This window comes from Bubalus kerabau, chromosome 3 (genome assembly GCF_029407905.1).
Source record: "Bubalus kerabau isolate K-KA32 ecotype Philippines breed swamp buffalo chromosome 3, PCC_UOA_SB_1v2, whole genome shotgun sequence".
Classification (NCBI taxonomy): Eukaryota; Metazoa; Chordata; class Mammalia; order Artiodactyla; family Bovidae; genus Bubalus; species Bubalus kerabau.
In genome coordinates, this window is record NC_073626.1 from 60,474,794 (window position 1) to 60,484,163 (window position 9,370).

Genomic DNA, 9,370 nt, shown 5'->3' on the forward strand with positions numbered 1-9,370 from the left:
CAGAGGGTTAGGAATGTAAGTGCTACCTGGAATCTTTAGTCTTGTGCAAATGTGTTCTTGTTTTTGAGATGATGTAAACAGAGTCGGTGGAGAAGGCAATGGCATCCCACTCCAGTACTCTTGCCTGGAAAATCCCAGGGATGGAGGAGCCTGGTAGGCTGCAGTCCATGGCGTCGCTAAGAGTCGGGCATGACTGAGTGACTTCACTTTGACATTTCACTTTCATGCATTGGAGAAGGAAATGGCAACCCACTCCAGTGTTCTTGCCTGGAGAATCCCAGGGATGGGGGAGCCTGGTGGGCTGCCGTCTCTGGGGTCGCATAGAGTCGGACATGACTGAAGTGACTTAGCAGCAAACTGATAACACAGCAGCGACATCATTGTTGCTTTTAGAAAAATCTCATTTAACCACTTACAAATGAATCAGAACAAACCACACCTAACCAAATTGTGGGAACAGATGCTGCCTCTCATTGAAGGCACCCAGATAACTCTTTTATCGTCTCCATTTTTAATTTCTTTCCACATTCTTTTACTTCCATTTTGAGAAGTGGCAATGTTTAGAGAAGTCTTCTAAGTTTCTTTTTTGCTGTTGCCCTAATGCTCCCTACATATCTGCTGCTGACTTGAAATAAAAGCAAACGGTTTGTAGAATGACTTACCTTGGCTCACTTATTTAACTACTAGACAAAATCCTGTCTGAACTGTTCCCACTTGAATTTTGCCATGTTTTCATTAGTTTGATTACACACCATTTTTCAGAATAGTTGTTTATTGAAGACAAGAGTATCCCTGAGGACCAGAGATACTTCAAATACAGTGAGTGAACACTGAGATTGATGCCCAGCAATTCCTTCTGACTCTGCAGCCAGTGGTCATGCTTCCTATTGAAGTTAAGAGAAATTTTTGTTGCTAGTATCCCACATCAGGAACACAATAAAATCTTCCAGTACATGCCTTATCAGTGCTTACCCAATGGAATGGAAGTATAATTGAAAAGGGGGGCATCAGCATCACGGTTCAGGTAAATTATAGATTGAATCATTTTTTTGGCTTGGAAGCCCTACCACCATTTTCTAAACTGACACAAGAACATACTTTCCCATAGAAACAAACAGCCTAATGTACAAGCAAATGCTTTTAACAGGAAACTGAACGCACTACACAGAGACAAGGGAAGGTCAAATTAAACCCAATACACGAATAGACAATTTATACTGTGTATAGGGAAAATTTCACTTCAGAGATTGGGAGTGAGGAAATGCATTTTATAGGTTAGCAGAGTTGATCAGGATATAGTAATTCCAGATACACTTTGTGGAGAAAATGATAGGAATACTTTTTGAAGAGGTGACTGAGCTGTAATTCAGAAGAGTTTGGATTACTTTCCAAAGCTGCCCTGTCCAAAGATCCAGGTTCAAACTTGAAAAAAAAATCATTTTACTGACCTTGAACAATTAGCCAAAATGCCATGGCAAAACTGATATGACTCCTTGTTAAGAACCATGGAGTTTCCATGGTTTCTTCCAGTTCTTTAATCTGCATTTTTCTTAAAAAGATATTATTTTACTTATTTTTAATAATTTCCTCTTCTTTTTTTTTTAGTCAGGAAAGGTACTTCAGGAAGTGGCGCGGTAACAGACACACTATTCACCCATGGTCCTCTAATAGTATAGAAACTATTCTAGGCAATTTTATCCTCAAATCCTGGCAACAGAAACAAGCATGGAAGAACCACAGCACCCTCTAGCCTGCATGCCTTCATAGCCTGAGGCTGGGCTTTCTCCTACTGTAGGAAATCATTGAGCTTTGATAGTGGGAGATATTCTTCAAACAATATGTTTTCTTATCACTTGTTTATGTAACTTATAGACTTCAAAAGTGTTTCTCTCTCTTCAAGTTAAAGGAAACAATTTCTCATTTTAAGAAAATGAATTACACCACCCCCAAGACCTCTATTCCACTTATCTGATGTCCCTTGGCAGTTTTAATTTTTAAAACCTGATTTGTGGATATTTTGTCCCCACTGAGGGGCTTCCCTGGTGGCTCAAATGGTAAAGCATCTGCCTGCAATGCTGGAGACCTGGGTTCGATCCTTGGGTCAGGAAGATCCCCTGGAGAAGGAAACGGCAACCCACTCCATACTCTTACCTGGAAAATTCCATGGATAGAGGAGCCTGGTGGGCTACAGTCCATGAGGTCAAAAAGAGTAGGACACGACTGAGCAACTTCACTTTCTTTGTACACACTGAGGAGAGAATTTGACAGCAAAACTTCCTGATATATATGAAAACGTCACCGAGCATATTATGGTCATATATTTGGAAAAGTAAATGGACATGCATGCATATCATATTAGGTGAAACCATACTGCATTTCTGAAAACTTTAAACTGTGTTTGATCTACAAAAATGGTTTTTTTGTTTGGTTCACCTTGATACCTAAAAGGATAGAGAAACTAGGGAGAAAACCAGGAACTGGGAGACATATGAGAGGTAGGCTTACTTTTCTCCACACATTCTTTGAAATCCAAGGATATTTTTATCATACTCAAAAAATTAATATAGACATTTTAAAAAGAGAAATAAATGTGGTCATAAGTCTCAGATCAGTTCAGTTCAGTCACTCAGTCGTGTTCAACTCTTTGAAACCCCATGGACTGCAGCACACTGGGCTTCCCTGTCCATCACCAACTCCCACAGCTTACTCATACTCATGTCCATCGAGTCAGTGATGCCATCCAACCATCTCATCTTCTGTTGTCCCCTTCTCCTCCTGCCTTCAATCTTTCCCAGAATCAGGGTCTTTTCCAATGAGTCAGCTCTTCACATCAGGTGGTAAAAGTATTCGAGTTTCAGCTTCAACATCTGTCCTTCCAATGAACACCCAGGACTGATCTCCTTTAGGATGGACTGGTTGGATCTCCTTGCAATCCAAGGGACTCTTGAGTCTTCTCCAAAACCACAGTTCAAAAGCTTCAATTCGTGAGCGCTCAGCTTTTTTAATAGTCTAACTCTCACATCCATACATGACTACAGGAAAAACCATAGCTTTGACTACATGGACCTTTGTTGGCAAAGTAATGTCTCTACTTTTTAATATGCTGTCTAGGTTGGTCATATCTTTGTCTAGATTGACTTATTTTTTCCTCTTCCCCCACAGTGCCCATGCTCTTCTCTCCTATGCCAGAGGCTAAATTTTTTTTAAAAATTATTATATGTTATAGGTATACAATATAGTGATTCAAAAATTTTATAGTTACTATAAAATATTTGTTATATTCTTCTCTCTGTACAATATATCTTTGTAGCTTATTTTGTACCTAATAGTTAGTACCTCTTAATTCCGTACTCCTGTGTTGCCCCTGGGCTTCCCTGATAGCTCAGACAGTAAAGAATCTGACCGCAATGCAGGAGACCTGGGTTCGATCTCTGGGTTGGGAAGATTCCCTGGAGAAGGAAATGGCAACCCACTCCAGTGTTCTTGCGTGGAGAATTCCAGGGACAGAGGAGCCTGGCGGGCTCCAGTCCACAGGGTCGCAGTGAATGGGAAACAACTGAGTGACTAAGGACGCAGGCACATATTGCCCCTCCCTCCGTGCTCCTTACTGGTAACCACCCATTTGTTCTCTATGAGTCTATTTTTTTTAAATTACATTCACTAGTTATATTTTTTAGATACCGTGTATAAGTAATATTGTACAGTATCTGTTTACTAAGCTAGCTGATAATCTATTATTTTCAAACATTTGGCAAATCACTGTTAGCAATGCATCCTAAGGAAATTTACCATCTGATTACCAATATCAAATTATAAATATATACACACAAGAGTTTTTATCATTTTAGGATGGTGGAAAATTTAAACAACATAGATAGGAGCCTGTATAAGTAGAATACAATGCATTCTTCTATTGGAATACTATGTAGGCGTTGGTGGTGGTGTTTGCTTTCAGTATGTTTTGTAATTTTTTTCTTCTGATAACCAGACATGATGTACTGGTAAAAGGAAATGCTGTATTGGGCCTTTAGTAATACGGTGGTGAGGATGTGGTGTGGGGGGAAGGATTCTATAGCTCTGTGATTAGGGCTCAGTCTCTCAGTGAAGTTGTACCTCTGGACTGTGAACATCACAAGTGTTTCTCAGTTACGTGGGAGAGGATGGCTAGAGTGGGCTGGGGCTGGCTGGAGTATTTCCTTCCCCAGCCAGGTGAGTTAGGTTCTACTAACACTCCAAGGTCTCGGGGTCTGGTTAACTCTGTTTAACCTGAGGGCCGGCCTTGTTGCGAACGCGCTGACATATTTCAAAACAGGCCTCTTTCCTCGAGTCCTGCTGGAAACAGGAGAGGGTTTTTCTCCAAAGTTTACTATGCGAACCTGCTTGGGCGCCTGGAAACAAATCTCGCGATACTGCGGGGGCGCCCTCTGACTGGGCCCCTGAAGTTTTTCATTCTCAGCGCTGCCCACGGGAGCCTCCAGCAGTTCTTCGGTTACCGCCCCGCTTTCCTGCCCTGCAGCTGTTCCCCGAGGGGCTTTCTGGTCTGGTGAGTCGTGACTCTGTATTTGCCGTCTGCCTCTCCAGTCTTGGGGGCAGAAGTTTGCAGTGTGTCCTTCCCCTTTTTATGGATCCAAGAAGATTGTGGATTTTTCAGTATGTATAGCTTTTTACTTGTTGTTAGGTTGAAAGGGCTATGGCCAAGCTCTTTATTTAAATGCAAAGCAGCAAATGGCTTGAAATTTGTTTCTCTGTAAAGACACTGAGGTTCTTTCTAAAGAACATCAAAGGTTCAGTACAGCCATTTGCAACAACATGGATGGGCCTTGAGGGTATTTTACTAAGTGAAGTAAGTCAGAGAAATACTGTACTTATGTGGAATCTTTAAAAAAGATTTTTGTTGCTGATGATACATAGCACTGGGCCTTTATTTGGGTGCATTATTACTACCGAATCTAATTTTCCCAGGTCAGTTTGTGCATCTAGCTTTTTCAAGGAGATTGAATTTTTCCATTAATTTCACATTTTTATTGTGTACAGTTTTAGTGATTTTTCAGTTTTATTTGGACTGAGGCTTTCTTCTAAGAAAGTCTGCGTATTTCAGTTATCCTTTAATTGGTGTCCTATTATAATGAAGTGGGGTCCAGACCACACGGAGAGACAGAAGAAAGACGACGGGTGCACGAAAGCAGGTAGATGTGGCGGTGTGAAAATGAGAGGATGGCTACCTAACAGCTCCTATTTTAGTGGGGGAGGAAAAGAACATAAGCTTTTGGAGAAAGAAGAGTGTGTGATGTAGTTATTTTGGAGAGAGGTGAAGTCATCATATTAGCAAAGTGCGGAAGGACTGTTAAGTGTTCTTTTGAGATTTGTAGTCACGGATTTTAAGTGACACTAGCTTTGTATTTCCACCCCCACCCCCACCCCCCATTCCCCTACTAAGCTCAGGAGCATGGAAGACAGTTGACTTTCACCTGAGTTGGAGTTTCGCAAGGTGTTCCTGGCTGAGGGAGAAAGCATTACTCCCATAATTATGTCTTTTCTTCCTGGATTGTCAAACATTTATTCATTGATTTTTTCCCTTTGGTATAAAATATGTCCAGTACCTATCATCTTTAAATAATACCAACAAATATAAAACAATATACAAAGAAACAAAACCTTTCTTTTACCAATTCCTCTTAAAAAGGCCACGTTACCACCACATTTATCTGTTCCTTTCAACTTTTAACTTCTTAAAAGAATTTTCTATAGTCTGAGCTCCATTTTCTCACTTCACATTTTTCCTTAACCCAGTCTAATCAGGTCTCTCTCCCATCACTCCACCGAAATTGTGATTATCCCAGAGACAGTGACCACTACCATGCTGAATTAATAGTTCTCAGTCCTCATCTTACTTGACGTCTCAAGGCTTGACCACTTGAAACACTTTCTTCTCTCCAATGCCTGGATACCACACATCCCTCTTGCCAATTCCACCCTCATTTAACTGGCTGCTCCTTTGAGATCTCCTTTGCATATGTTTTAAATGTTGTAGATCACATTCTTGGGAATCACTTTATCTACTTTGCCTTTCTTAGGGAATCTCCTTTATTACTAAGGATTTAAATATTATTTATATTTCAGTCACCTCCGTAAATAGATTTTCCAGTCTTGGAAAATCCTTGCATTTCTAGATCTACTGTTGGCTATGATGTAGTGTTTTTTCTTGTACATTGATGAGTGTTGTAGGGTAAGGGAGTTAGAGAAGGCAAGGTTCAGAAAAAGGAGACCGGCACTTTACAAATGAGGCGAGATAACCACGATGGTGTGATCACTCACCTAGAGCCAGACATCCTGGAATGTGAAGTCAAGTGGGCCTTAGGAAGCATCACTACGAACAAAGCTAGTGGAGGTGATGGAATTGCCGTTGGGCTTTTTGAAATCCTGAAAGATGATTCTGTGAAAATGCTACACTCAATATGCCAGCAAATTTGGAAAACTCAGCAGTGGACACAGGACTGGAAAAGGTCAGTTTTCATTCCAATCCCAAAGAAAGCCAATGCCAAAGAATGCTCAAACTACCGCACAATTGCACTCATCTCACAGGCTAGAAAAGTAATGCTCAAAATTCTCCAAGCCAAGCTTCAGCAATACATGAACCATGAACTTCCTGATGTTCAAGTGGTTTTAGAAAAGGCAGAGGAACCAGAGATCAAATTGCCAACATCCGCTGGATCATAGAAAAAGCAAGAGAGTTCCAGAAAAACATCTATTTCTGCTTTATTGACTATGCCAAAGCTTTTGACTGTGTGGATCACAATAAACTGGAAAATTCTGAAAGAGATGGGAATAGCAGACCACCTGACCTGCCTCTAGAGAAACCTGTATGCAGGTCAGGAAGCAACAGTTAGAACTGGACATGGAACAACAGACTGGTTCCAAATAGGAAAAGGAGTATATCAAGGCTGTATATTGTCACCCTGCTGATTTAACTTATACGCAGAGTACATCATGAGAAAAGCTGGGCTGGAAGAAGCACAAGCTGAAATCAAGATTGCCGGGAGAAATATCAATCACCTCAGATATGCAGATGACACCACCCTTATGGCAAAAGGTGAAGAGGAACTAAAAAGCCTCTTGATGAAAGTGAAAGTAGAGAGTGAAAAAGTTGGCTTAAAGCTCAACATTCAGAAAACTGAGATCATGACATCTGGTCTCATCACTTCATGGGAAATAGATGGGGAAACAGTGGAAACAGTGTCAGACTTTATTTTTGGGGGCTCCAAAATCACTGCAGATGGTGATTGCAGCCATGAAATTAAAAGATGCTTACTCCTTGGAAGGAAAGTTATGACCAACCTAGACAGCATATTAAAAAGCAGAGACATTACTTTGCCAACAAAGGTCCATCTAGTCAAGGCTGTGGTTTTTCCAGTGGTCATGTATGGATGTGAGAGTTGGACTATAAAGAAAGCTGAGCGCCAAAGAGTTGATGCTTTTGAACTGTGGTGTTGGAGAAGACTCTTGAGAGTCCCTTGGACTGCAAGGAGGTCCAACCAGTCCATCCTAAAGGAGATCAGTCCTGGGTGTTCATTGGAAGGACTGATGCTGAAGCTGAAACTCCAATATTTTGGCCACCTCGTGCGAAGAGTTGACTTATTGGAAAAGACTCTGATGCTGGGAGGGATTGGGGGCAGGAGGAGAAGGGGACGACAGAGGATGAGATGGCTGGATGGCATCACTGACTCGATGGACATGAGATTGAGTGAACTCTGGGAGTTAGTGATGGACAGGGAGCCTGGTGTGTTGCAGTTCATGGGGTCGCAAATAGTTGGATACGACTGAGCGACTGAACTGAACTGAACTGAACCTTAAGTATATTAAGTGACAGTAACTCTTGAAATAAATAGTGTCTTTGGAAATAATGCTGAAAACATTTTGGTGTGCTGCAATTCATGGGGTCGCAAAGAGTCGGACATGACTGAGTGACTGAACTGAACTGAATGGAATGAGGTGAGAAGGGGCAGCAGTCAGATTAGTGAGCTGCTGCACTAATCCAAGAAAAGAGTAAGTATATATAGGCATATATGTGGAAATCTACTGTCTTAATGGGGCCTATTCTTCTCCAAGGTTTTTCAGGTTAGTTATCTCTTAAAAGGCTGGGGTAAGGAATTCTGGAGATTGGCCAGAGGCTGGGACCAGCTGGGAGCTGGGCGTAACCAACCTTAATGTCCATTTTTTTCTTCAGGTGAGAGACTCCTTTGTTTTGCATAGAATGGTGGGGAGGATCCAGAAGGGAGTTTTAACTCCAGGCTATTTTGAGCCTTGTATCTTTCCTTCAAGTGTAGTTTGTGAATATTTTATTTAGGAATTTTGCAACTGTATTTATCAATAAGGTTACCTTTAAAATTTTTTTCCCATGGGAATTAAACTCAATTTTTCAAAATATGCCCTATTTCATTTTATTGTCATTTTTAATAGTTGTGTGTATTTACTGATTTTGGGCTACACTGGGTCTTCACTGCTGTGTGCAGGCATTCTCTAGTTGTGGCAAGCAGGGATTACTCTCTAGTTGTGGTGTGCGGGCTTCTCACTGCGGTGGCTTCTCTTGTTGGTGAGCATGGGCTCTTGTGCACAGTCTCAAGAGTTGTGGCACAAGGGCTGAGTTGCTCCTTGGCCTATGGGATCTTCTGGGACCAGGGATCGAACCTATGACTCCTGCATTGTCAGGTGGATTCTTTACTACTGACCCACCAGAGAAGTCCCCAAATAAGCCCTATTAAAAAAATTATTCCATATTGAAACTATTAGTTTTAATAGAACTTTTCTTTCTCGAGACAATAATAAAAGAAACAAAGCATCTTATAAAATGTGGTCCTGAACAAGTCACTGTAAATGAATAAATGTATGTTTAACTTCCACTTCCTCCAGGCAGAGGCTGCTTTCTGTTTCTCTGCCTTGGAAACTATGTGAAAAACAATTCATAAGCAATTTTACAGAAGGGCTGCCAAAACCAAGCTCAAGCCAGTTGGACGTGGACACTTCTTAAAAGAATTTGGGGGAATCTGACCAAAGAATCCAAGTTCTATTTTTAGAACGAATACAAAGATCAAGTGGTTTCTGCCAAGCAGCAATGCCTCCTGAATCAGGCCCACCCTATGCTCACCTCTGCTAAGCTCCCAAATAAATCCTGATGCTTTCACTCCAGTGGAAGTGTTTTCTTTTCAGAGGTTCAGTGTCCAGGGAGCTCTTTATGTGACTGAGTGAACACAGGCGCCACGTGGGTGTTTAAGGATTGGAGTCAAAGTATTTTCCTAATACCAGCTAGAGAGAATCCAGCTGTCAGTGGCTCATTTCTGGTTTGTCCTACTTCCCTACCATGCATTTGCAGAAC